We start from the raw sequence: 26010 nt of genomic DNA, 5'->3' as shown, positions 1-26010 counted from the left end.
CTTTCAATTGGAAATTACAGACAGACTGAAAACCAGATGATGATAAATAGAGGTGGGATCCTTTAAGGAAGTGAACAAGTGACTGATCCGACAGAGAATTTTGCCAATGATTAACTTCAAGTACACAAAGTGATCCCACACAGCTCAACAGAACTATTAAAAAATCTGCTTAACTGTCAGCCAGGGAGAAAGCCTGGCGGCTTGCAATCATCCTTGACATTGTGTGCCAACTCTGCTGGTCAGGGATGGAGATCCAACAGCAGCACTTCTCCCATCCACTGTAAATGGTGCCATTTTAATGTGTTAGTAAGTCAGATGAACCCAAACACTTGTACACACATCCTTAAAGCCCACACACTAGGGAAGTTTTACTGAAATCAGGCAACTAGTTATTTTATATAAAAACAAAAGCATGGGTATAATCTTTTCAAAAAGTGTCTCTGACCATCACTCCCTCTCAACTGCAAAACGTCCAAAAATGAAATACCTGCGTCAGGGATGACATCAAGACTATTTTTGCAGAGACACAATCACATATTCCTTACAACTGACTAGGTTCTTTTTGCCCCCTTGTCATAATAAATATTTTCAAGCGTGTAGCACAATAGTGTATTTGATGATCCCATCCTGAATGAGATGTTCAAAGGCATCTGGAGCTTGTTACTTTCAATAACGTTACACTGAGAAATTCTGAAAGCACCATTACATGGTCATTGCAATACTTGCTGCTGATCACCAGTGTTTATGGAAAAGTTTTTCTAAAATGAAAAGGAAAGACTTGGTGTCATAATACTGAATTTTGGGTGGTTTCCACCATATAATGCAAGTATATGTAATCAAGTTGGTTAGAGGAGTTCCACCATATCTGACTTAAGAGTATATTATGAATCCAGCTTCCCTAAGCTCCTTCTATGAAGAACAGTGGGCTCCATCAGGGAGCAAAGCAGGGAAGTAATTCAATTTAGATGTTCTTAATTGCTTTACAGAGAAGCCTCTCTGTCTGCACCGACCATAGAGGAAAAATAGACTTCTAACACAAGAATCCAAGTTCTGTGACTGAAGTTAGATGATGCGGATGCTTCTTCCCCTCAGAAATGCACATCTTTAAAATCAAAACACATTCTGAAATACGACTACTTATCCCTTTGCTCGTGAAACTGAAGAAACATGTTGGAAGGCTGCGCCTCTACATCACACCTCACCTTCCTTGAAGAAGCAGCCAACCGGTGTCAAAATGTCCCATCCCCTACTGATAATCAGTACCAACGGGATCCGCCACCACTTCAGGTACACAGTTCTGCCTCTAACACTCACAGGACAGTTCACTCACTCACGTGTAAGCCAGGATGGCAGCTGCCACATAAAACCTCGCTCTCTCCTCCAAGCATGTAACCCAGAACAGGTTTTCTACTACACACACTCCCCTTTCACCAGTAACATCAGCAGAAATGCCATTCTCACCCACTGCTCACTCCACACCACCTCAGACGTGCAGCAGAGATGACAAGAAGCCCCCTCTTTCCCACTAAATTCCTGTCTTAAGTCACACTTCAGTTCAATAAAGCTGAGACACCCACAGCAAACTCACTGCCATTGCTCTCTGGGCTGAAAAGTATCAAAATTATTCCAACACTGCAGTCGTCATAAAGCGTTATAGCCCGAGAGAGGTGGAACCCCGTAGCCGGCATTTAAGCACCCAGGAGATTAGGAAGGGTTATGGAGAAGACATCATTTCCAGGAGATTGTTCAACCATTCCCAAATTATTCTCCATCTGCTATGCCACACAGAGATTATTTCAGAAATCTGAGGAACGTGGCCCACCATATCTTGAGGGTAGCAGGAAATATTCTGGAAGTTTCCTGAAGCATGTCAGGGGATTAAACCCAGAAGATTCCTCCATTTGGCCACATTAAGCTTAGTTAGCGTTAAGCTAACCACCTGACCTTCACCAGTAGGAAAAGTTTAAAAAATACACTAAAATGTGAAAAAAATAAATCCATACTCGCCATTTTGCCAAAATGTAACAAAATATAATATAGCCCATTGCATAAAGTTTGTGATTGTTACACACACACAAAGCATTTTAAGTAAGGTTATTAAAATAAAACATTTCAATTAACAACATTACAATTACCAAATACAAGGAAATACAATTCCCTGGTAGAAAGCCACAAGGCTTCCTTTTGGAGCCTATTTCTGTGTAAATAACACACAAAGAACCTCACGCCAATTTTCAAGCAACAATTTCACTTGATTTTTTTTTAGTGTCTTTTAAAGAAAAGCACAATAGCAGATACTTTAGGAGGAAAAGAAAAGGAAAGGGTTATCATCTGATTTTGATTTCACCCGAAGCACAAGCTAAGCAAGATCTTTCAAACCCTTGTTCTTGCCTCCCTCACTGTAAATTGCAGTTTTACCGTAACAGATTCGGATCTGACCAATGCTAGGCAGAGTTTTTACCAGCTGTACCCATCTTCTGGAAGCCAGTTCATTTTCCCCAAGTGGCAATTCCTTCATGCTGAATTCAGATGTCACAGGAGCCACTCCAAGGCAGGCAGGCTTTCTTCCTGCAGATGAACTCCTACAGCATTACAGTTGTTACTGTTCAAATGCTGGGTTGTGTCCCAGTGGGGCAACCACGCAGTAATGTTAACCTCTGACCCGGTTAGAAGAGAATCCTCTAGCCCCTGTGCCATCAACATCACTTCCAAGGGATGAGCACGTTTGCACAGAAAGCTTAGTAACCATCCTCACCACATTCCAAACAACCTGCTGACAGGAGTCTCCTGCACACCCTCAGCTAAGACACTGGACTTACTCTTCTTTACTGGAAAAGATCTGGCATAAACAAAGAGCACACCATCCCCTATCCCAACAACTCACAGATATTCTACTTGGTATTTTTCCAACATTAATACCAGAGCTGCAATAGTCAAAGATGTTTCTGATGTAGGAAATACACACTTAGAATTCTGTTACACCTAGCACTACACATAAACACACCTGGGTTTTGTTCTTTCCAAAGCTATGCAAGACTCTTGTTAAAGGAGCTTCACTATTTTTCCTGGATGAATTCAGACTTCCTGCTCTGATCACAGTATTTACCATTCCTTCAAGATCTAAACTGCCAAGAAAAAATAAATTCTGTTTCCAAGCTAAGTTTCTCAGTATGAGTAGACAGAAAACAAAGCAGAGTTGTTTCTCTGTATCAAGAAAAGACTAAAAGCATAGGCCTGTGTGTGATACTGGATTGCTGGTATTCGTATAAACAGTGCAGGAACTTGGCAATCTTGGGAACTTCACCACTGACCAGATCAAACGTCCAGCTGACATGTTAACCAGGTGTCACCAGACAGTGCAATGAGACACAGGAACACGAGTGGAATTGCTGCCTGCTGAGGTGATGAACTAGATGTTTAATTATACCTATACAGATTGGTCTTTAAAAAAAAAAAAAAATTGTATTAGCTGCTTCAGCCCTATTTCCTAGATGCTTTACCACACAGTGATTTCTGTTCCCAGCTCTCATGGTTGGAGGGGTACCAAGGATTGCAGATACCTGGCCCATTACCAATTGCAAAGGCCAGAATTTGGAATGAATCAAAAACTGTGTGCAGTTTTATGGATAAGACAGTGCTGATGACCACAATATTTAATGCCAACACCCTATTCCAATATTCTGTTGAATCTCAACTTTCAGTGCTTTAGCAGATCTCAGAAGTGCACGGAATAAAAGCAGTGCCTCTGTAGGAGTCACACCTGCAGCTCCTCCCAGAGCCCTTGCCACTCTTTACAGCACGAGGCAGGACACGAGAATGAACAGCCCACAGACTGCTCTATTTCAGCCACATCTGTGTTCCTGCTTTGCAAAATGCCCGATAGAAAGTCCAAACCTTCACTAAGTTGTGCAGTGAAAGACAGCAAAGAGGCAATGACATCTTGGACTGATTATTCTCATCTGACAAAGACAGTAAAGAAAATCATCATCTCAGCTGAGTCCATTTGACTTCTCAGGAAATAATCATTTATCATAATCATCTGCTAATCAAGTTTCTGTTTCTGGAAGGTAAAAAAAAATACTTTAAATAAAAAGCAATCTTTTTTTTTAATATTTAAATGCCAATACCATTTCCTGAAACTGTAGCAAACATTGCTCGACAAAAACCTCATACCAGGTTAAGGAAAAAAAAGTCTGAGACGTTTGAACATGAATCTTCTTTCCCGATTTGATCAGCCTTTTTCCCCCTTACTTGACACCTTCTTCTTTTTCCTACAGGATTTTTCAACCCCAAGCCCCTGTGGGATCACTGGAAGTGACATCCTATTCTCCTTGGACAGGATGGGCCAAGACACACAAGAAGTGCCCTTGAACTTGGCAAAGCCGCGGTCCAGGCAGCTGCTGCAGAAGCTCAGAGGCTGCAGGAGCCCCGGGCACACAGGATTATCCTGCCCCACACCAAAGGCAGAGGAGCAAACACCAAAGCTGTGCCCACAGCTGGCAGCTGGAGGTGAGGAGAATCTGTCACAGCAGCGGCCCTGATTCTGACGTCCCAGCGAAAGAAGCGCTGGGAAGAAGTGTCTGAGTGCTCCTAAAGCGCTCGGGAGGAACATACGTTAATGGGCTTGGGGACAGAACTGGGATTGAAGCAGAGATTTGTGCCAGGTCCTCTGCTGGCAAAGATTAACAAAGGGCTACTAAAGCGCACGGAGCAATGGTGATGGTGTGGTCTGACAATATTTTTTGCTGTTGGTACTCAGCTCACTTGGCCATTGCTAATCAATCTGCTAATGACATTAAATAACAATGGTAGCAATTGTTTCTCTACACCAATTCCCAGGTGTATGCACTCTCTTGCTGTGAACCCAATTTGACATGCATGGATATTTGTTCTTCCTTTCCTCTGACTTAAGCATAGGGTGTGAAATATATTGCACCTCTTAAATCCTGTAATCTTGTTCCTTTTCATAATTCAAAGCTTTTCTGCTTTCCATATTAAGACAATCTTATTCATTCACTTAAGGAGGAGCTATTTGCCAGGAGACCAATATGCTATTTCCAATTCTGTCTTCTCTGAGCTTTAATTTTTTATACATCTGCAAAATGAGGACATGCCAACTTTGTTAGACTCCTCGAGATCACTCTTTGGCAGGTACCACACAAATGCTAATCACTCCTCATCTGAGGCATACTAAGAGAACATAGCTATATCAGCTGGTTTCCAGTGAAAACCTCAGAGGGCCTAAAAGTACACAGGAGGCAAAACTTCATGGTGTACTGTCAGAGATTTGTTAAGAAATACGCAGGGTGACTCCTCAAGGTAAGAGCTATCAGGAGGGAAGGACGATGACAGGCAGTTGGCACCTCTGACAATAGTCTTTACAACACGAAATAACGAGGTGTAGCAAGGCCCACTCTGCTCTCCTGGCCTGGCTGTCCCCATCGCTCCTGCCCACATTCTGCACTGGGTGGCTTTTCCAACCTCAGAAAACAATTAATTAATATCTGTAAAGTATTTTTGGAAAGGTCAAGCACTGTGTAAGCACTAAATGTTACTGCTATAGTAAGGAGATAGAAATGGTTTTGAAGTAGTTGAAAAATATATGCTATTGGTTTTAATAAAGCATTACATATTCTTATAGCAGAGCAGATATTTGGTCTTAAATTTTCATCCACCTTACTTTTACTTACACCATAGTTCACAGGGAAATAGAAATTAAAAAAAAAAAAAAAACAACAAAGACATTTAAACCAATTTTTAAGGCCATCATTACTGCAGAAATCTCTTGCCAAAAGCAACATTTAGTCAAAGGGGTCACACAAGTATTTTCACCAGGCAGTAGCAAACACCTTTATCATAGAAATCATGTACACAAAAGGATGGAAGCTGATGTAAATATGTACGTTTTGCACAGCATATATGCACAAACACAGCGTACGTCACATTTGCTCAGAAACTTTTTCAGAACAAAAAAGCAGCGAAGCAGAATTCACTGTCAGACTGTCCATCTAACAGTGGTGCTGCTGCCTTTTCTCTGAAAGCCTCTCCTGGTCCCCGGCCAAACAGGGCACTGCAAAGAGCTGCAGCTGTCCGGCTGTCAGATGGCAAACGGAGCATCACCCAAGGTCAGCAGTCCAGCTGCCATCCTCTGACACACCGCCAAGCTCCTCCGGGCACACACCCTGCACATCACTCTCTCCTTGACACCAGATTTCCCCATTCCCTCGTCACAAGCCCTCACTGCTGTCCCTCCCTACCTCTACCACTCCTCGTCCACGTTTTCCCTGAGGGCACGTTTCCATTTCTGATACGGGCACCACCCGTGTCCTGAGGATCCCTCGTATCTTTTGCTGTAACCCAACTGGAACATGGTATTGAAGCGGTTGATCCAAACCAGTCCGGGAATTCGTCTGCTACAGCTGTCTGGACAGAAACAAGGACAGTCCTTAGAACAGGGCACCCCCACCCCAACGCTTATGCCCAGCTCTCAGTCAGAGCCAGAGCTCCCACTACAGCCTGTTACAGCATCCCGGCAGTTCAGCTGATGCACAAAGCACAGCCTGTGAACACACCCTGGAGTTGCAATGGCCTGGACAGCCGAGCTTCAGCTTTGCCACAGATGCTGTATTTTGTGGTTTCATTTTTGTCGTATTTCATTAGCACAGATTATTAAATAACATTTTTAATGAAGAAATAAACATGGAGGGGTGGGCTTTATGCCTCTAAGTCATTAAAATATTGAACTTCCCACTATGTCATTTCTGCTGAGTCTTTAATCATATTTTGGAGAACAAGAAACCAGAGATGTGGAAACCACATGAAAGAAATGGCCTCAATCCAAAAGGAAATAATCTATCATCCTAAACTATATAACTCAGCAGCTGTTTAATTATAGCTTGATAATTATACCTTATGACACTATGATACTGTAGTATAAAATCAACTCTCACACACACAAAATCTACATTAAAAAAGCATTAGGACTGTGCTATACACAAGAAAGTCCGAAGTTCATAGTCAGCCAAGAAACATGCCACAAGTGCTTCCTACACTTCACCCCATGAGATGCTGCCACAACAATCTTCTGAAGGATCTGGCTGTGGCACAGCGAGGGACAACATACCGTACGCCTCAACTATCTACAGACATTTTCAGTTTGTTTTCCTCTTGGAATGTCAATGTGTTTGAATATAACTTGGCATAAAGCTTTCTTTGGAGAAGTACTGTTTCCAAGAAAGAAAGAAAGAAAAAATATCATACACTGAAGTCCTAAAAATACAGAGAATCATGGTGGAAATAAACGAGAGAAACCTGGTTAAGTTAGGGTCTTTGTACTGGGCAGCTCAGACAAAAGACTGGTAAAGCTCACTTTCATTTTCTGAGGGTTCAAATCTACGGTAAGATATTCAGATATCCACCAGAGTCCAAGAAAACTTCAATATGGAAACGTGTTCATAACAGTTTCAAGTCATGTACTGGCGGCACAAAGTCTCTTATAAACCTCCAGGTCAGCATCAAACGCCCACAGAAATACTAAGCCAATGCACTGGGATACAGGAGAGTATAAACATTTCCCCCTTTAATCTCCAGATGATGATGGACTTTATTAAACAGATGCCACCCAGCCTTCACTCCAGGTAGCTGGAAGAACCAATTAGATGCCCGTTTTCATGATGACAATGTGAATTCAGTGTGAAGCTCTGTCTAACCCCAGGCTTGTCCAGCAAAGCCTAAGCAGAGCCAAGCCAGGGTCTGTGAGGCTCCTCCCGACCAGGCTGCAGACACAGGACAGGGAGCAACTGGAACCGCAGGCACCCACAGGTGGGAGAGGCAAAAGGCCAGCAGGTGATGATTCACGGAAAAAAGACTGTACAACTCAAATAGAGTTATAGAGCATGTATGCTTTACTCCGGTGCCGGGGTGCAAGGGGATTTCTCCACAAAGCTTGCACACCCACCACACATTTTACCAAAAACTTATCGAGTGTGGATATACATATTCATTGATCACATAACACAAACATACATATGCATGAGTAAGGCTGGGTGAGTTCTAGAGGCTGGGGTCAGCAGTTTATGTTCTCTTTGCACCTGCACATTGCCTCCTGGGGGGTGTCTTCGGGGGTCTTTGGGAGGAAGGCTCATAGTCTTTCTCACCTTGTACTTTTCCCCGGAGCATGTGCAGATTGTCTTGGCCAATTTCTTGAATAACAAGAGTGTTTTCAGCCCGTTTACTCATTCTATCTTATCTAAAAGTACCAGTGTATCCGCTTCTACCGTCCGTATATGGCTATCTGTTCATTACCAAGACCCAAGTAGTCAGAGCACACCTGTTTCCCAAGGACAAAACCATGATATTTTGCTGAACACTGCAGTTCTTGGTAGATTTTCGCAGTAAACTGCTTTGTTTTGATGGACACAGCAGTCCTTGGTAAAATTCCACAGAACAGTCTGGGCAAGCAGGATTATTAATCAAAATTAGCAATATTCAAAAAACATTATAAGTTGCTATAAGTAAATAAGTTGCAAAGCAGGTGATCATTTCCTTGTATCAGGAGACCCAGGACAGCTGTGCCAGCAGCGGCCGCAGCCCCACAGCTGAACCCCTCTCCAGCACCGCCTGGAGACAACCCAGAGGACACTTGGGCAGTGGCCCCGGGCACCTCAGCTGCTGCCAAGGATGGAGGAAGCACTTCTCAGGTCCTGGATCCCTCCCTTTACCCTAAAAACTTGAGACATCTTATCCCTTAGGCCATATCAAAATAAGTTCCTCCAACAGATTTTAAGACAAATTTCACTCAATATATAGGCTTACACAGAACAGTCTGCTGTGAGAACATGAACTGGATCCAGATTTATTTTTTTAAGTCCCATGGAAACCAATTAAATTAATTAAACTCTCTCCATCAGCTTTCTTAAGTCAGTCCTAATATGCAAGAACATGAAGATGAAGAGGCTAGATCATTTTCCTACTCTAAGCTGTGAAAAAAAATAAATTAATGGACGGAATAATCAGCGTGAGCAGTGCAAATGCTTCCATATTAAACATATTTTAGTGTTAAACAGAAGATACCTGGACTGCGGACTCATTGAAAGGGATCACTTTTTTAATCCATCCATCACAGAATCTTAAAATAAAGTTTACCATGTGATAGCATGCATCCCAGAAATAGCTCTGTTCTCAGATTTTAGGGACAGACTCACCAAGATGAGCACTGCTTCAGACCTCCTATAGAACAGTTCGCACAAATTAGTTCCTTCATATTCAGATTTCAGATTTTATACAAACTCTTGTACTTCCAACTACTAACTAAACACCACCCTATTTCAAGAAGCTTCCTCTTACCTGCACATACATTTCCATATTTTTGTTTATATTTATCAAGTTCCTTGTTTTTCCTGTTAACTCAAACAAGCAGACCTTTGTTTAACCCCCCAGGTTAAAACATTTTCTGACTCTTGAATAAGCTTCCTTCATTTTCTTTAAAACTTCCACAATCTGACATCCTATTTTTCAATGTAAGAAACCAACCTGACTCATCCCAGCAAGCAGTCTCACTAACGAAATCACAGCAGGAAAAACACCTCCTTTATTTCTGCTCAGTGCTCCCCCATGCAGAGACATATTGTAGCCTCATCCCCGATGTGAAATGGGGATTGGTTACCCGCTACCTCAGTAAGTCACTTTTTTTTTCATGTATTTTAGGGGTGACCTAAATCTTTGCTTCCTATTCCTGCAATGTTTCATTTAGCTTATTAAAATGAACGCTGTATGAGTGACTTCATCTTATCATGCAGCACAGAGCAGTCTTGGAAATGCAGACACAACCAGCTCTCACAAAGACTTCCAGTTCTTAATTTCCACAACTGTAATCAATTTTAATTTGAGGATGCTTTGTGACTGCAGAACTTTGATCTGGCGTGGCCACTCCTAAAATGCAGCCAGCCCACACACTGGGCTCAGGCAGGGCAAAATCTTATGTCCAGCAAGAGCATAAGGTACTGCCCCCCAGAAATAGTCTTCCCTGTCCCACCATTTTCCTGTCAGAATTTCTGTAGACTTGGTAACACTCCTTGGATTTCACTTCCATAAACTTGTCCTGCATTCCCTTGAAAACACCCAGACTTTTAACCTTCGCCACATACGTTGGCATCAAGCTTCCAGTTTACACACCCACTGCACGAAGACCATGTTAGAAAGCATTATTGTTTTAAAACTGCTACACCTCATTCCATGTGTCACTGCCAATGACAATCAATAAACACAGATAATGTATTTTAAGCACAAAAATGAACTTAACAATATTATTTTGACTGCATTTTTTACATCACAACTGATCCAGAGAATGTATATATTGGGGAGGCAAAAGTCCTTCAAAACAAAAATCTCTAAAACTTGATAACTGCATTTCCTGAGAGCACTCACTCCTTCCATCAAGCTGTGTGAGTAATTCAAATTAACTACAGCCTTCTCTCTTAAATCCACATATTTAAGTGATTGCCACCATGAAATTTAAACTATTTTCGGTATCTGTGCCTTACTACCCCAAGCAGTGACATCACCAAGTTCATGTCTTGAACTAACACTTCATTTCAGTACAGCCTGTGGGGGGGAATAACAGGATACCTGAAACTTCTATCCTGAACCAAAAAAATTAGAAAGAAAAATCCAAAGAAGGGAGAGCTGCTGAAATGGTGTTTTAAATACACTTTAAATATTTAAAATATGTTAATAAATTATTCACTGACTATTTAAAAATTCAGGGATTAGTTCTCAGATTTTGTACCTGTAGATTGTTTTCTTGATCTCCATCCCTCGCTCGGTCTGTGCTTTCTAGGGAAGAGTGTTGAAACCACAGTAACAGCCTGAATTACTTATGGATTTAGGGAGGGATTAACCCAGCTCTTCAGCAATGACAGTATTTTCTCAAAAGCCCCTGGAGGTCATGACTAGCTGCAATGACATATTATGACATTCAGGACACTGACAAAATGGGATTGAGATGCCTGAGGCACTTCAGCATGGAAAACCCTGCTGGGAGCTGTCGCCTTCCTCAGCTCTTCCCGAGCTGACAGCCTGCTCCTGCCCAGCAATCCCAGGCAATCCCATCCCTTCCAGCTGCAGGAACTCCTCCGCACCAGAACGCAGGATGGCCAGGAGCTGCCAGAAAGCTCTTGCCTTGCAAGCAGGGTGTGCCACCCCCTCCTCCTGTGGTCCCGACCCTGGCAAGATCTGCCCAGCAGCCAGAGCAGGGCAGTGTCAGGGGAGGTGAAGGCCGAGCACAGCCCAGCGCTGGCTGAGGGGTGCAGCCACTGCCAGGGGGGCTGGAGACGCCGGCAGCTAACAAGGCACGCAGGGTGACACCAGCCTGCCAGCACAAGGGTCCCAAGGAGGGATGGGCTGGAAAGCACACAGCTCCTCTGGCTGGGACAGGCCTGGAGACCTGCTCCCTGGGAAAACTCTGCTGCGCAAGCTGCTGGTTCAGGTACAGGAGAAAAAGAAGGTCCTGAATCCAAAGCTGCTCGGCTGAGCAACCAAAGCAAAGGATCTCAGGATCGGGGTTGTTCTGGTGAAAGGGAGGACCCACACGCTGCTCCATCTGAACAGACAGATCCCAAACCAGAATCAGAAGGGGAAAGCAGCAGCAAAGGCTGCAATGCACAGGGACCCTGTCAAGCTGCTCCAACACATCCTTACGGTGAACCAAGGGTCGCACCAGCACCGACCGCAGAAACTTTTAAAGCCCACCCGTGGCTTTTTTTCCCTTGGCAATCAGATGGAGCTGTAGAGATCAGCACAACATAGTGAACAGCTTGAGGAGTACACTGAAATTCATCTCTGTATGCACCTACTCCTAGACAAACAAACAAATACGAAATATATTCTGTTCCATCTCCAGCCAGGATAGGATTTCAATTCCCACCTAATTTGACCTCTCCAGTAAACACCACTCAGTAGGAAAACCCTCAGGGCATTAAACGGACAAAGCGAGGCACGCAAATACTCCATTCTAGCACAGCACATGTCTCCAGGGGTCTGCAACTGATTTTGAAAACTAGATTCATGACAAAACATTGCACCCTTTATAAAAATCTTCCCAGAATGATATGACAGGCTATGACCTAGCATTCGTTCCAGGAGAAACACCTCTTCATTCTTCATGCATTGAGTAACTGATGGCAAAAATCTAGTTCAGAGAGAAAAAAAAACCTCACGGCAAAACAATTTCACCTATACATATCGCAGTAACTGTCACCTTTCCCTTAACACCCCAAACGTCTGTAGAATATCACTTTGTTCAGTGACACTGACCTCACTAGGAGCACGCTGTGAGTAAGGGTTGTAGGACAGGGAATAGAGAGAATCACATTCTGTTCAGAATGGCTTTTGACTTGGGAAGCCAGAAGACATCTAAGCAGCATATTCTGGTTAATTTACTTTGATATGTGAAGATTAACTCCAGGGAAATAAAAATAATACATTCAAGGATTCTTCCCACCATTCCTGTAACTGTTCCTATTGTCACAGAGTCATTAAACCCCTCTGTTAACTCCCCAAGCATTACAGGTCTGCGATATTCAAGATAATAAAGTAGCCCACAAAGCAACCTTCCTGAATAACAATCATTCATAACTGATAAATTGCAAAAGGTCTTTCTAATACACATCTACAGTAACCAGAGCCCAACTGAAGCACAACCAGCACTGACTGAAGCACAACTAACATGAACAAAGGCAAAACTATCACAGTGCAAAAGCAAGAATCCCAGCTTCAAAAGGATGCTTCACCCCGAGTCACTCTGCTGCACCCCCAGACCAGTTTGTCTCAGGGGGAATTTTCATTCCAACAGACAGGGGCATTTTCTGCACACAAGCTCAGCAAATGGTTTTACAGCAGCACGGCAACGCCACCTGTCTGACAGAGCAAACCAAACCCGGTTTTATAGAGAAACACGCTCTGAATAATCACTGTAGTGCCCTGCCCAAACTGTTTTCCAAAATAAACAACCACAGGAGGAGGGTTTTGCTGTTATTACTGTGCCAAACTCTCACACCATATCATTATTTTTCACACTCACTCTCTTTAATATTAATTCTGCATGTTCTCCACAGTGAATTGTGATCAGCTACAGCTCAGAAATGTAGGAAGTTTTCTAAATCTTAGAAGCCTGAAACTTATCATTCCATATGTCTGTTCAGACTCTCTTGACACAAAGACTCTCTTGCTTCACTTCTAAGCTCATTTGGTACTAGAGCAACAAGCCACTTCTGTGGGACTGCACACTCTTTGAATACAAATATTTGGATTTTGTACACACTACTCATTGGTAAGGGTTTTGCTATTGCACACAAAAACAGATGCCTGCCTCTGAAGTTTTCTCCTACTTCTCTACTTTTAACTCACCTCCTAAAGCCAGAGGTACCGGGGAGATGTTGAATGGCAACAGAGCACAGTTCAGCAGCTTCTCCTCTTCAGCTGGTACCTGGAACCAGGATCTTTCCTTCAGGTACACTGTGGGCAGCCCAACACACAGCTCACTAAGTGCCACGGCTTATGATCTTCCAAGCACTCAGGGGCATTAGTTCAAAGCAAAAACAATTAATCTGCACCTTGACAGTAGGGTTTGTTTGGGCTTTCCCCATCCTTTTCTGACACCACACAAAAAAAGAAGTCTGGCCTTCTTTGCTTGTGCTGATCGGTTTGTTGGATGTCAATGAAAACAGACTCACTCAGATATACGATACCTGTTACCTTTTCAGTCAAAAGCCGAGTTTCACAAAAGCTCCATATCCACAACGTGCCTCCTTGAGGACTTCAGGTAGGTAAGGATTAAAAACAAAGCCAGATCTTCAGGAGTGTAAATGGATACAGCCTGTGGGCTTAAACAAATCCATTCTCATCAGTCCAACACCCTGATCGAGTGCTCCACCCTATGCTTTTAGAAAAGGTCATAGAAAAATAACCCAGGGGAGGGAGGAAGACCTTCCAAAAAAAAAAAAAAACCCCAACAAAAGAACAACAATAACAACAACAAACACCAAACAAAACCAAAACAAACCAGAATACCACAAAAAAAATTTAAGAATAATTACTCAGGCTTTTTCTCACATATAATTATGAGCACCAGATCTAACAAGTCCTAGTTACCTACAGATTTGCACGCTGTGGTTAGTTCATTTTAATGTCTAAGCACTCCCAGCAGCCAGGACACACACAAAGCTCTTCTAGGTTGACTCTGACACTGATGATAGAATGAGCTCACCAGGCAGCTTTTCTCTCAGCCAGAGACCGTACGGGAGTCTCTCTCCTCCAATTTCTCAAAAATTACTAAAACTTAACTATTAAGTTTTAAGACTTCCATTCCTTTGACAAATACTGCAAAAGCAACCAACAAGTTCAAAGATATCTGGTGCAGATTAATATACAAACAGTACACCAGGACAGTAGGACAGCAAGTCTTGTTTCCATAGGAAATCAGCATAAGCTCTTTTCACCGTATTGTGTTTTCATCTGTCCTCTGAGCAACACAATTTACCAAGGGTTTGCGAGCTTCATTTCTGACTTCCAAGACAGAAAAACAGTTTCAAGAGGAACGGAGGAGACCAACAACATACCAAGGGAGAAGTGCTAAAGGCACTGCAGTGAAAACCTATTGCACTGCCTGCCTATCCCACCCTTCCTTCCCTCAGCACTGCTCAGCCCAACAAACACAAGGCTCAGAGGAAGCTACAAGCAATGGGGGCATTTAGCTCCACCGAAGGCAGCAGCACTAGAACACCAGCTGAGCATCCAGACCCAGAAGCATGTGTTTGTAAACAGCTTTTAATTCCGTCATTATTTACTACTAAAAAAAAAATCTCCATACATTTCACAGAGTTACTGTTTTCACCATCTTCATTAGAAAGAAACAGTGGTTTCTGAAAACCAGTAACAAAAACCTGGGCAACAAAAGGAGTGCAAACTCCTGAACCTTTTTTTTTTGAACTGGGGAAGTGTGCCATCTTCACTGCCCTTTCAAGCCTCCCTCAAATCCCTGACTTGGAACAGTTGTTCAGCTCCTCACAGTTCCTCACCAACAGCTCTCACGCCTCTCTCAAGCTGTTCTGGGTCACGTCAAGTCTTGTTTTATTTTAACTGTACAAACTCTCTCTGACAAGGACTTAGTCTCTATTTAGAAAACGCTGCATAAAGATATAGTGCTGTGACAGTGTTTTACAATTTCTCTGGTGTTCAACTTCAGCATTTTGGAAGTCACATGCATTGTCCTGGGCAATTGCAAACTATAAGGAGAAAAAAGAATCATTAATATGAGCAGAGAATTGATTCCTTTAGACATACTTCTTCTTCCCTTGACTATTTTCAAAGCATATAGAATCACAATAAAATTGCTACACTGCAGGATCTCAACCAAAATCAAATGAAAGCATGAGAAAACAAACTGTAGAGTTGTGACACCCTTTTCCCACAGTCACTTCTTGCTCACCCTTCTTTAGTGAACAGTATCACCCTAAGGCCTTCTTGCACTAAGGCTACAACACAATTGCCAACACACAGTTTTCAGAAACATCTCGCCCACAACATATTAAACTCCTTAAAACCAGGGTGAGTAGTAGTTTTTTGTTATTTTCTCCCCTCTGGTTATTAAGCATTTAGAGAGCTGACAGTATATTTTAAAAGCTGTGAACTTATGTTTGCATTTTACTGTACTAGAGCAAGTAAATGAAAGAAATCCTTTGTTCTGAAGCATTCACTGTTCCTGTTCTACATCCAGAAGGGAGCGCAGCTTTCAACCGAAAGCACCACAGCTTACCTTCTGACCGTCACAAAGAACATGTGAATTTTACACGTGTATGTATGTACACAGCATGTACACAGTATTTACCCCAGAGAGTCGATCCTTACGGTGCCTGGGGAATATTATGTATCCTGTAAGCAACTCACTGGGTGGGTCAGCTAAAAACTTCCTTCAAGTCTTATTACACCCTAGTCGTCTTCATCTGCTAACACTCTGAATTTGAAACTGTTACAGGTATAAATGATGTGTCTCTTGACAAAGAAGATTCAGAGGCATAACCAAGTTATTAGGCCTTTAGCTACGCCACCTAAGGTGGCTGTTTGCATGCTCCGAGCTCATGTCAAACACTAAATGAAACAAGTTCAAACTAACTTTTCTGTACATTAAAGCGTAGCAGAGCTGCAGATCTGACAGTCTGAAACAGCCTTGTAGCTTCTGGTTCCGATTTCTGCCCGATAAAAATTTAATCTGTAACAAAATCCATCATTAACAAACAACTGCACATCAGACCCTGTTTAAGGGCCATAAGCAAGTACTAAAGACTGGTGTGAAATTTGCTGAGACCCGCCACAGACAGTCAGCCACCAAAAACGTATTTGACCAAGATCGGGATGTTAATTTGAAGATGAGGGTTTAGAGAGGATAGAGATTACCTTGTGCCTAATGTGACTGATCCCTGAATTTCTTCTAGCAGCCCTTTTGTGGTGCAGTAGAACAAAGGCTTAACAGCTGATTTTTCTTTCCTTCCCCACCACCTCTCCTCTGCGTCTTTTTCTTCCCCGTCTCAGCAGCTGCCCCAGAGTTTGCTCACTATAAAATAAAGATTAGCAGATAAAAAGAAGCCGTTTGTGGTGTCAGCTCTTAACAGCTGACAAACTAATTTCTCTATATTCCTTTTACTTCCTCCACATCTACTCCACGTGCACGTTTTCCACAACTCTCTTCTCAATTTTATTTTGAAACACAGTTTTCCCAAATCTTATATTCTTCCTTCTACTTTCCCATTATTCGTAAACTTCTGAAAATCTAAAATCCAGGCGATCATTTTAACATCCCTGGTCTTTTTAACCTCTGCTCCAGCTGGACTTCATAAAAACTCTAAATGCCTTGTTTGCCACCTGGTATTGTGCCCTTACATAATTATCATTAGTATCGAATAGATGCCCATATGTACACAACAGTTTATTTTCAGATACACTGAACTGACATCAATTTTATTTGCAGTGTCTTGACCATTCTAAAGTTCCTATTCCTATTCTTCTGAACTCTCAACTCACTGTAAGAAAAAAACTTGATAACCTAATTTTTAGAGGCACTAAGAATTTAATGATGTAACAAAGAACATCAAAACATAACATGCTCAGTAACTTCTGAAAATCATTCCCTGACGAAAAGAAATGCTGTACGAAGCAAACAGACACTAAAATATTATTTAAGGATATAAACAAGACCTCATTACAATCAGCAGCAGCTTTGCCACTGGCTTACAGGGCCAACATTTCTCACAGAGCCTATAGCTGCTACGTTAAAAAAACAGGTTAGAAGCGCTAACAAATTGTGATGTTTGAGTCTTCTACCCACAGTACAATCACTGCACTAACTACAGCTACAAACCCCTGGAGAAGTCCCACAAAACAAAGCCAGGTTATTTTGCTACTTCCACTGAAGCAGAGCCTTGCGCCCCCTTCGCACCCCACATCCCTTAAACCCATCTCCTTTTGTACTGGGGAACTGCACCCACAGCTGAAGGCACCATCTGCTCTCAAGGTATTTGAGAGGTCTGCAAATCTGAAAGAACGTACAGCAACTTGCAGCATCACTTTAAGTTCATATGTAGAAAGCCACATCATTTTCCCTATTGCCATTTTCTGCCAGTCACCTCCCTTCAGCGATATCAAGAGAAAAAACATGAATATATCATTGGAAGAATCTGCTTACCAAGGCAGTTTATTAATATTTCTGAATACTGCAAATTAAATCAGCTTGTTAGCACTTTCATCCTTTCAATATATAGATTAGGTTCTTATTTAAAATTTCTGTGTTAACAGCAGAATAAATATTATTTTTCTTGCCCAGAATAAACTAGTAAGTATGGTAACAATTAATAAAGAAAATGAAAGGCAATCTTATTTTGGGCAGGACTGTTACTCCGTTTCCATTGTACGTGTGCCACAACATGTTCAGCTGGTCATCAAGAATCCAGCCTGCATATTTTAAGGTTATAAACCTGTTAAAACAGTCACCAAGGCTCCTATTCAAATCAGTAGCAGTTCTGTCACGGGCTTAAATGGCCAAAACTTCTCCAAGAATTCAGAGTAAAACTTCACTCTTCTCCTCTCTGCTCACCAGTCACACAGTAAAAAATGAGTGCAAAACACTTTAAATAAATGACTAAATAAATAAATGAGCCGGGATAGTTCAGAAATACACCCCCTGGATTGGCACCGCACTAAATAGAGCGAGAAGACACTGTAGAATGTGGAACTGTTACCTAGCACACAGACAAAACCCAAAGCCCCAAATGCGGGTTTATTTGGCTGCTGGCAGAGGGGCAGAAGCTGCCGTCACACCCCAGCACAGCACACCCCTCCCACCGCCTTCTGCCCCTACCAGGTGCCTTCATCTCTCTTGGGTCCCAGGTTTGCTGGCACGGCTAACGATGGCAGGGGAACATCATCTGCATAAATGTCATTGCTGCAGAGGTTCTGCTTCCAACCACTATGGCTGTTTTGCTGATCAGGGATATCAATTAAACTCAGACACCAGAGTGAAAAGAGCAGGCGTATTTACTAGAAATAACTAAATAATATAACAGAATAATATAGAAAACTTACAGTAAGAAAAGACAAAGTAGCGCGCTTAAACAAATAGGAAAAAACAGGGTAATGCATCAAATCATTACTACAAGAGAGAGAGAGAATAGTGATTAAGAAAGATACATCACCACTTGCATACGTTACCATCACCCAGATCCGCAGTCGCTGGGGAGCCCCGGTTACAGCGAGGATTTGGAGAACCTTTCCCTGCAAGTGGGAAATCCTACGCGGTGCGTCCACCCGTAGGTGAGGCTTCCAAAGTTGCTGTGAGCGGGCCCAGCCTTATATACTTGAAATCAGTAAGCCAGAATAGCTGACACCTTTTGTTTTAAGCGGAAATATCTGAAGTCAGTCTCACGTTAGATTTTCCCAGAGCCTGGCCGGGGCTTAGGGAAAAAACTAAGGGAGTTTTCCCAGCTTATCTAGGTGATTTATGAGCAAGGTCACACACCAGGTCACAGGGCCAGACAATTGTCTCCGTGGCCCTGTTATTGTGGCCTTGTTACCTTGTTTACACACACAAAGAAGGATACATATTTCATGATGTTTAAGTCACATTTTCTATACATATCTCACTAATGACTACATACTGAGTTAGTAATTTTGGTTCAAGACTTATTGTTCAGGTTTCAATATTCCCACCTGTTACATCCGGACAGGTGGTTTGTTATAATTTTAGTACAATACCTATTGATACAATGTTTGTCAATTATAAAACATACAGGATTCATCTATAGGTCAACTCTGGCTTGGGCTTATTGTCCAAGCCTTAGCACTTCAGATGGCACAAGCAGCACATTAACATTTCGTTGCCATACAATGAAGAACTGATACTCTAGTCTTCAGCCAGAGGGTGTGTGGGTTTATATTATCCCAGCAGTACACTCTGCCATGCAGTGCAGGGAGAACAAGGCAAAAGCAGTAAGTACAAGTAACCACGTGTTTAACTAGTGAACAGCGACAGGGGTTTAATACAATTGCATGTAACATCTATGGCTGCACCTTCCACAACCTCAGTGTTAAAGGCCCTTGCTGAAACACAGGAGGACACATCAACTGTCACAAGCACAAATCACACTGCACATTCCGAGTGCTCACAAGTTCTGCCGTGGCACACAGCCAGCACGTCCAACAGCTGAAGTCTAATACAAAAGCATATTTACTTTATCAAGGCAACCCAAGTTTACTGTCATTGCAGAAAACTGCCAAATCAATGCAATAACAAGAGAAACACTTGATGGAGCTGCACACCCAGTCCCTACTTGCCATTATTTATGTGCACGTCTCCTTTTGTTTTCCCCCTGTGACGAGCCCCTCAAGTGCCACAAAACTGCTTCGTAAGGGAAAGACCTGGAGCACTGAACCTTGTAACAAGCAGCAACTTCTGCAAGACAGAAGATAGAGTTCAGTGCTTCCCCCTAGCAAGCTGGTAGTTACTCCAAAAACAAAGCATGCACTGCTCATTGGTTTGACCTGAAGTGTCTATCGGGGTTTTTTCCATTAATACTTTCACTGACACACAAATGCTGTTTCATCTCCTGCTTTACTTGTATTAATCAACCCCAGAAAAACAGCTGTGCAGCTTTCACTTCTCCACCTCGCCTCAAAGCTCTGTGACACCTGGTGAACACACAGCTCCTCCTATCAGGACATCTCCAGAAGCTGATGCAGCATGACAGACCATGCTCACACACACACACACGCTGACATCTGGAGATACAAGATGCTTTTCCAGCATCTTCTGTGACTAACAGATTGAAATCCCCAACGCTTTCTCCTGTAACCCAGCCCCGGTGCGTGCCCTGTGCTCTGTCCCGGGTCCTCCTCCTGGTCCAGCCCCCCACGTCCATCCCCTCTCAGGCTGCCCCAAGCTCTCCCCATGCAGGCCTGGCTCAAGCCAACGTGCCCCAGCTATTCCAACAGTCCTGCAGGGCCTCAGCCAAGGCACAGGACTTCACCCTGCAGGCTGACAGACACCTTTCCCACGGAACTCCATTCCCTCACCTCACTGCTGCAGAGAGCTGCTGCTGCCTTTAGCATCCTCCAGGCCAAACTCGGGGAGTTCTTCAACCTCCAGGGATCGCTGCAGTCCGCACTCCAAGGGTGAAGGACCCCCAATGTGCAGAAAATATCCCTTGGGTGTACAAGATGCTCTCAGCAGACCCTGCACAGCCGTGTGTTACCCTCTTCCCCAGACAGTGCTGCCTGTTTAGGGGATGTTGCTCTCCGGTTGGGATCCCCGAGATGAGTACCAGCTTCGGGTGAAAAGAGCCATCATCATGCCTCTAAGGGGACTTTTCTAAGGCTCCTCATTCCTCTGGGCTATTCCAGGTCTGAGTCAGCCCTTCCCATTTCCATTGCTAAGAAAACATTCTTGAAATATTTGTTCCTGTTTCTGCAATAGTTCTCTGGTTACAGCAGCCTCAAAAATCATGGCTAAAGCAGCCGCTGCAGAGATAATGAACAACGCAGAAATATTTTATGTGCTATTACTATTTCTAGCTAGATAAATACAAATATTGCTGTCCTTCATACCAACTGCATTTGTACTCCAGACACACACACAGTGAGGAGCTGTAGAGGACAAGAACCCTCCTGAATGATCAGGCGCAACGTCTTTGCTCTCTGAGCTTTTCCAGGTCATTAATATTTCACTTTTACAAATTCCTCAGCTGCCTTTACAACAGGTTCCTTTCTCTCCTTCTGAAGTATGAGCAAGAGGAATTGTTTGAAGCACCCAGCAGACCTTGCCTCGCTCCCCACCCCCATGCCCCTGAGAGTTTAACACCTCCAGTGCAATCTATCCCGGATAGAAAACCCCCGTGGGTGGAGCAGAGGCTCAGAGGAGATTCTGAGTCTCCCTTCTAGTTCCAGCAGCTCTAAAGGTGTGCAGGAAGAAAATAAAGCGTACCGCAGCTTCTCTCCACGCCAAGAGACTTACTGCTGTTGGAGCTGCTGGAAACCACGGGCAGTCCTGCAGCTCCTGCCCCCAACCCCCTGGGCAGAGGCCGCCCAGGACAGCCGGTGCCTCGGCCCCCCCAGCCCCATTCTGAGCCCCCCGCTCCCCGCCCGCCTGCAGGGTCGGTGCCGATCGCTCCGTGACCACCGGCGGGGAAAAGCCCCGCACAGACAGAGCGGAGAAACGTCCCCAACAGCCCCGAACAGCCTCTGCTCTCCCACCCCTCCCGCGGCAGCAGCGAGGCCGGAGCTGACTCCCCGGGAGCGGGACAGCCACTGCGGGACCGGCTCCCCCGCTGTGCCCCGGCGCCCCCCCAGCGCCCCGGCCCCCCCCAGCACTGCGGCCCCGCCGGCGCCGCCTCTGCCCCGGTCCGGGCCGGCCCCCGGGGAACCCCTGCGGGCACCGAGCCCCTGCCCGCCCCGCTGCCAAGGCGCTACCGCCAGCGCCCCACCCCCGCGCCGGCTGCCCTCACTCGTCCCCGCCGCTCCCGGAGCGCGGCCCCCGGGGATTGGCGCGGAGCTGCGGCCCCGGGAGTGCCCCGCCTGCCTCCCCTCAGCGCCCGGGAGCTGAGGCGGCCCCCCCACCACCCGCACCCCCGCCCTCCCCCGCCAGCCACCGCGGCCCGGCCCGGCCCGGCTGCCCCTGGCTCCTCAGCGCGGCGGCACCGCCCGGGTCGCGGGCGCGTTACCTGCCCGGACTCCTCCAGCGCCGGATCCGCTCGTTGTCCGCCGGCGGGGGCTGGGGACACGCCTGGACCCTGCGGTGCCGCCTCTGCCCCGAGCAGGGGTTGGGGGGGGTGTGTGTCGGTGTTTCCGCCGGCACGGGTGCAATGATCCGTCTGGAGCGGCGGCGCCCCGGCCCGTCCGTCTGTTGGCCCGTCCGTCTGTCGGTCCGTCCGTCCGTCCGTCACGTTGCGGCCGGGTGTGTGTCCGTGTGTGTCCGTGTGTGTCCATCCGTGTGTCCGTCCGTGTGTCTGTCCGTGTGTCTGTCCGTGTGTCTGTCCGTGTCCCCGTGGCGTGGGGCGGCCTCTCTCCGCGCTGTGTCCCCGCTGTCCCGCGGGTCCTGCCTGTCTCTGGGGCTGTGCCCGCGCGGGTGCACACGCGTGTGGCGGTGGGTGCGGCGCGTCCCCGTCTCTGTCCGTGCCCGCGCGTGTCCCGTCCCCCACCGCTGGGGCGGGGGCCCGGGGGGGGCTCGGGGGGGCCGCACCCCGCTGGGCTCAGCGGCAGCACGGGGCCGGCCGGGAGAAGCTGCTTCCCCGCCCTCCGAGGGTGAGAGGCGAACGCGCAGGGGGGGCGGGGGGAACCCAAGTGTCCCGGCGAGGAATTCAGCTCCGCTCTGTGGCGTTGACACTCACCCTCTGCTCGGGGGCTGTATTTATTTTTCCCCTGTCCCAAGGGGCGGGGGAGCCGTCTGGTCTCACCTCCTCACCCTCTTTTCAGAGCTGGGGTCTGTAATTCTTTCCCATCGCTTGGTGCCAGCCCGGCGCTGCCCATCCCGGGCAGGGAATAAGGAACCGGCGGGAAGAAGCAGCCTCTGCTCCAAAGGCAGGTCCTGTCTGTGCCCCGGGGAGAGCAGCAGCGATTCCCCTGAAATACTGGGGCAGGGCTGAGGGCAGTTACGGCGCATTTCAATGTCAGGAATTGAGTTCCTTATTCAATTCAGAGAGAAAAGGTAAAACAGAGGAAGAACCATGTTCTCTGCAACTAATACTTAAGGAATAGGATTGAGATTTCACACTCTCTTTTCTTGCTACGGGATCCTTCCTGCATCCCATACCAAAGCGAACTCTCTTGCCTCAGTAAGGACATCATTTGAGTGAAATGAGTGACAGTTCACGAGTGACAGACTGCAGATCTGTGCCCTGTCCCCTCATATTACAAAACATAACATCACTCAATGAACTGGAGAAACACGTTGGCTTTGCAGACTTAAGTCTCCACAGGAACAAAGCATGTTCTCCATCCAGTAACACGATCGCTCATCCTGAGACTGAAGAACCCAAAGAAATGTTAAATATTAGGCTTATACAGAGAAATGCAGATCAGAATGGAGTCGGTCAGAGTTTTGAAGAATTCTGAGCAAAACCCACTTCCACAAAACACAGCTACAACTTCACAGCAACAATGAGGTTCTGCTGAAATTCTGAGTGAGAATTGTGTGAAAGTGCAGCAGCAGTTGTGTCTGCGTCACATTTGGGATGAAAGGGTCAGGAAACTGCTTATCAATACATCTTTACAAAAGCTAAGCTCTCCAACAGGTGAGTTCACCATACCTAGTTATATTTAACTGTAACTCTGTCTGTCTGTCTCTCCGACACGTTCACGAGACTGTTCTGTGAAATGTAATAACCAAACCTAAAGGTGCTTCTGTTTCTTCTTGGGCCAGATAATAAACCTAAACCAGACAAAATGTTCTGTGGGCACGGAGGAAAGTTTGGCGCCTGCAGCACACTGCAACGGTGCTACATGGAGAGAAACAGATTTTTAGTGACCTGTCATCCACATTTAAAAAGCAAAAAACTCTCAAGTGACTCTGCCTCACAAATAACGTTCATTATCGAAAGTACCTTCCTTCACAATCTGGGAATGTCAAACAGGAGCATGCGGTAACCAGATGGTTTCACTGAGAGCTAGTTCACCGCCCAGCAAAGCATTTAGGCGAGGACTCAACCCTGTGTGCACAAGCCGTTTCAGGGGAGACTGGGGTACTTGCCACACCTGAAATTATGGGTGTGCTCAGCCCCTCTATTAAGCTGAGACAGCCTTGAAGTTTGAGGCAGAGGAATCTGTGTTTTGCTGAACCAGGGTTTTCCTAAACCTTGCATGATTTTCAAACTCTGTCTCTCGCCCTCCTTCTTTCCTATATTCAGCAGAAGATTCCCAGATCTTCCTAATGGTTACTCCGACTCTCCAGCACATCTCTGCCAGCTCTCCTGCCTGCTCTTGCCCTAAAAGGGGAGCTCCTGTCAGCAAGCGGCGCTTCCAGACTCGCTCACAGTGATGCTTCCCGTGCAGGCAGCGAGGCTTTGGTCAGCCCTGTGACACAGCAGACAAAAACCAGCCAGCAGCTAGAGGCGGTATGGAATAATGGCTGCTTTTTGAACACTAAACTGCATTCTAGTGAAATGGGGGCGAAAAAAGACCCAAACGTTGTGCTGATTTTAAGCAGCGAGCAATCCCTGTTTCAAAGCAGGTTTGCTAACTGACAGCCCAGCAGACAGCTGTGGGAGCTGCGGGAGGAGGAACACTGGCAGCCACCATGCCCTGGACCTGCCCAAGCACATGTCACCGGTTCTCTTCTCTTCTCTCTGCTGGGTGACTCCAGCAGAAAGCCTCTTGGCGTGGAGGGCATCTCACCAAAACCTTCGCTAGGATTTGCTAGCACAACGAAACCTTAAGAGGAAGTTCCCAATTCAGAGATGTGGGGGTTCACCAGGAACAAGACACTCTCACTGACCGAGAAATAAATGTCCTGAAAGTCACTACAGCTGACATGTCTGATTCCCTTGCACCGCCTCTCTGCTCTTTTCATTCCCCCAGTTTGTGTTCACTCCTTGCTGCCTGACTAACGATTTCACATGATCCTCCATGCTTGATGCTGCCTCCTTCCTAATAAATAAGAGGGATGTGGTTTTTTCCCACTTTTATCACTTCCCCCCCATCAGAGGGGGATCCATCAGAGGGTGGCACAGGGGAAGCTGAGGCATGTCAGATCAAATCAGTCTCAACAGGCCTGTCCCCCAGGGCTGAGCGTGCATCCCCATGTCACCTGCTCCAAGGCCTCAGCCCTTCGCCACACAAACATCTCTGTATCCTGAGACAAGCCTTTGGCGCAGAGAAGTCAGTGCCAGTCTGCTTATCCAACAGACTGGACACCCAGGAGCTGTCTGCAGGACTGACCCCAACCGTACTGAATTTGGGGCTGGCGGTAGCCATAAACAGTCCTTTTGGGGTAAAACAGATTCACCCCTGGTTCTGTAGGAGCATTTTACCAGCCTCAAAGGAACCGGTTCTGGGGGGACAGACAAGTGCACCAAGAGTGACTCACGACCACGGGCGGGGAGAGTGACCTGACCTCGGCACGGGGGTGCTCTGGGGCACCTCGGGAGGCTCAGGCACCATCAGGCTGTGTGGACTTCACTGAAGGCTTCTCTCTGACAACAGCATTTGAGCCAGGTTGGCACTGGGGGTGTTGCCACACCACAGCAACTAAGAAGCACTCCGGCCAGGTCCTGATTCACCTCCCCATCACAGGGCAGGGCGAAGGAGGCCTCAGGTACCAAACTGCTTCCACTCTCCTTTCAAGAACCATCTGTTCAGTGGAGCATTGTCACGCTAATCAATAGGTATGGGTTTTGTATTGCAAACGGTCACATCCACTTATGCCTTTGGAGCAAGGATTGATTGAGTGACCTTCCACTTGCTGTATGGCGCCATGGA

At 45.7% G+C, this 26010-nt stretch overlaps 1 pseudogene; it reads right to left on the bottom strand.

Annotated features, from left to right (window-relative positions):
• Window positions 1-2798: 2798 nt before the first annotated feature.
• Window positions 2799-26010, bottom strand: part of LOC141917154 (acrosin-like) — a 48964-nt pseudogene continuing 25752 nt past the window's right edge.

Source organism: Strix aluco, chromosome 34 (genome assembly GCF_031877795.1).
Source record: "Strix aluco isolate bStrAlu1 chromosome 34, bStrAlu1.hap1, whole genome shotgun sequence".
Taxonomy (NCBI): Eukaryota; Metazoa; Chordata; class Aves; order Strigiformes; family Strigidae; genus Strix; species Strix aluco.
The sequence above is the reverse complement of the archived record's forward strand: the minus strand, read 5'-3'. Positions and strand labels throughout refer to the sequence as shown.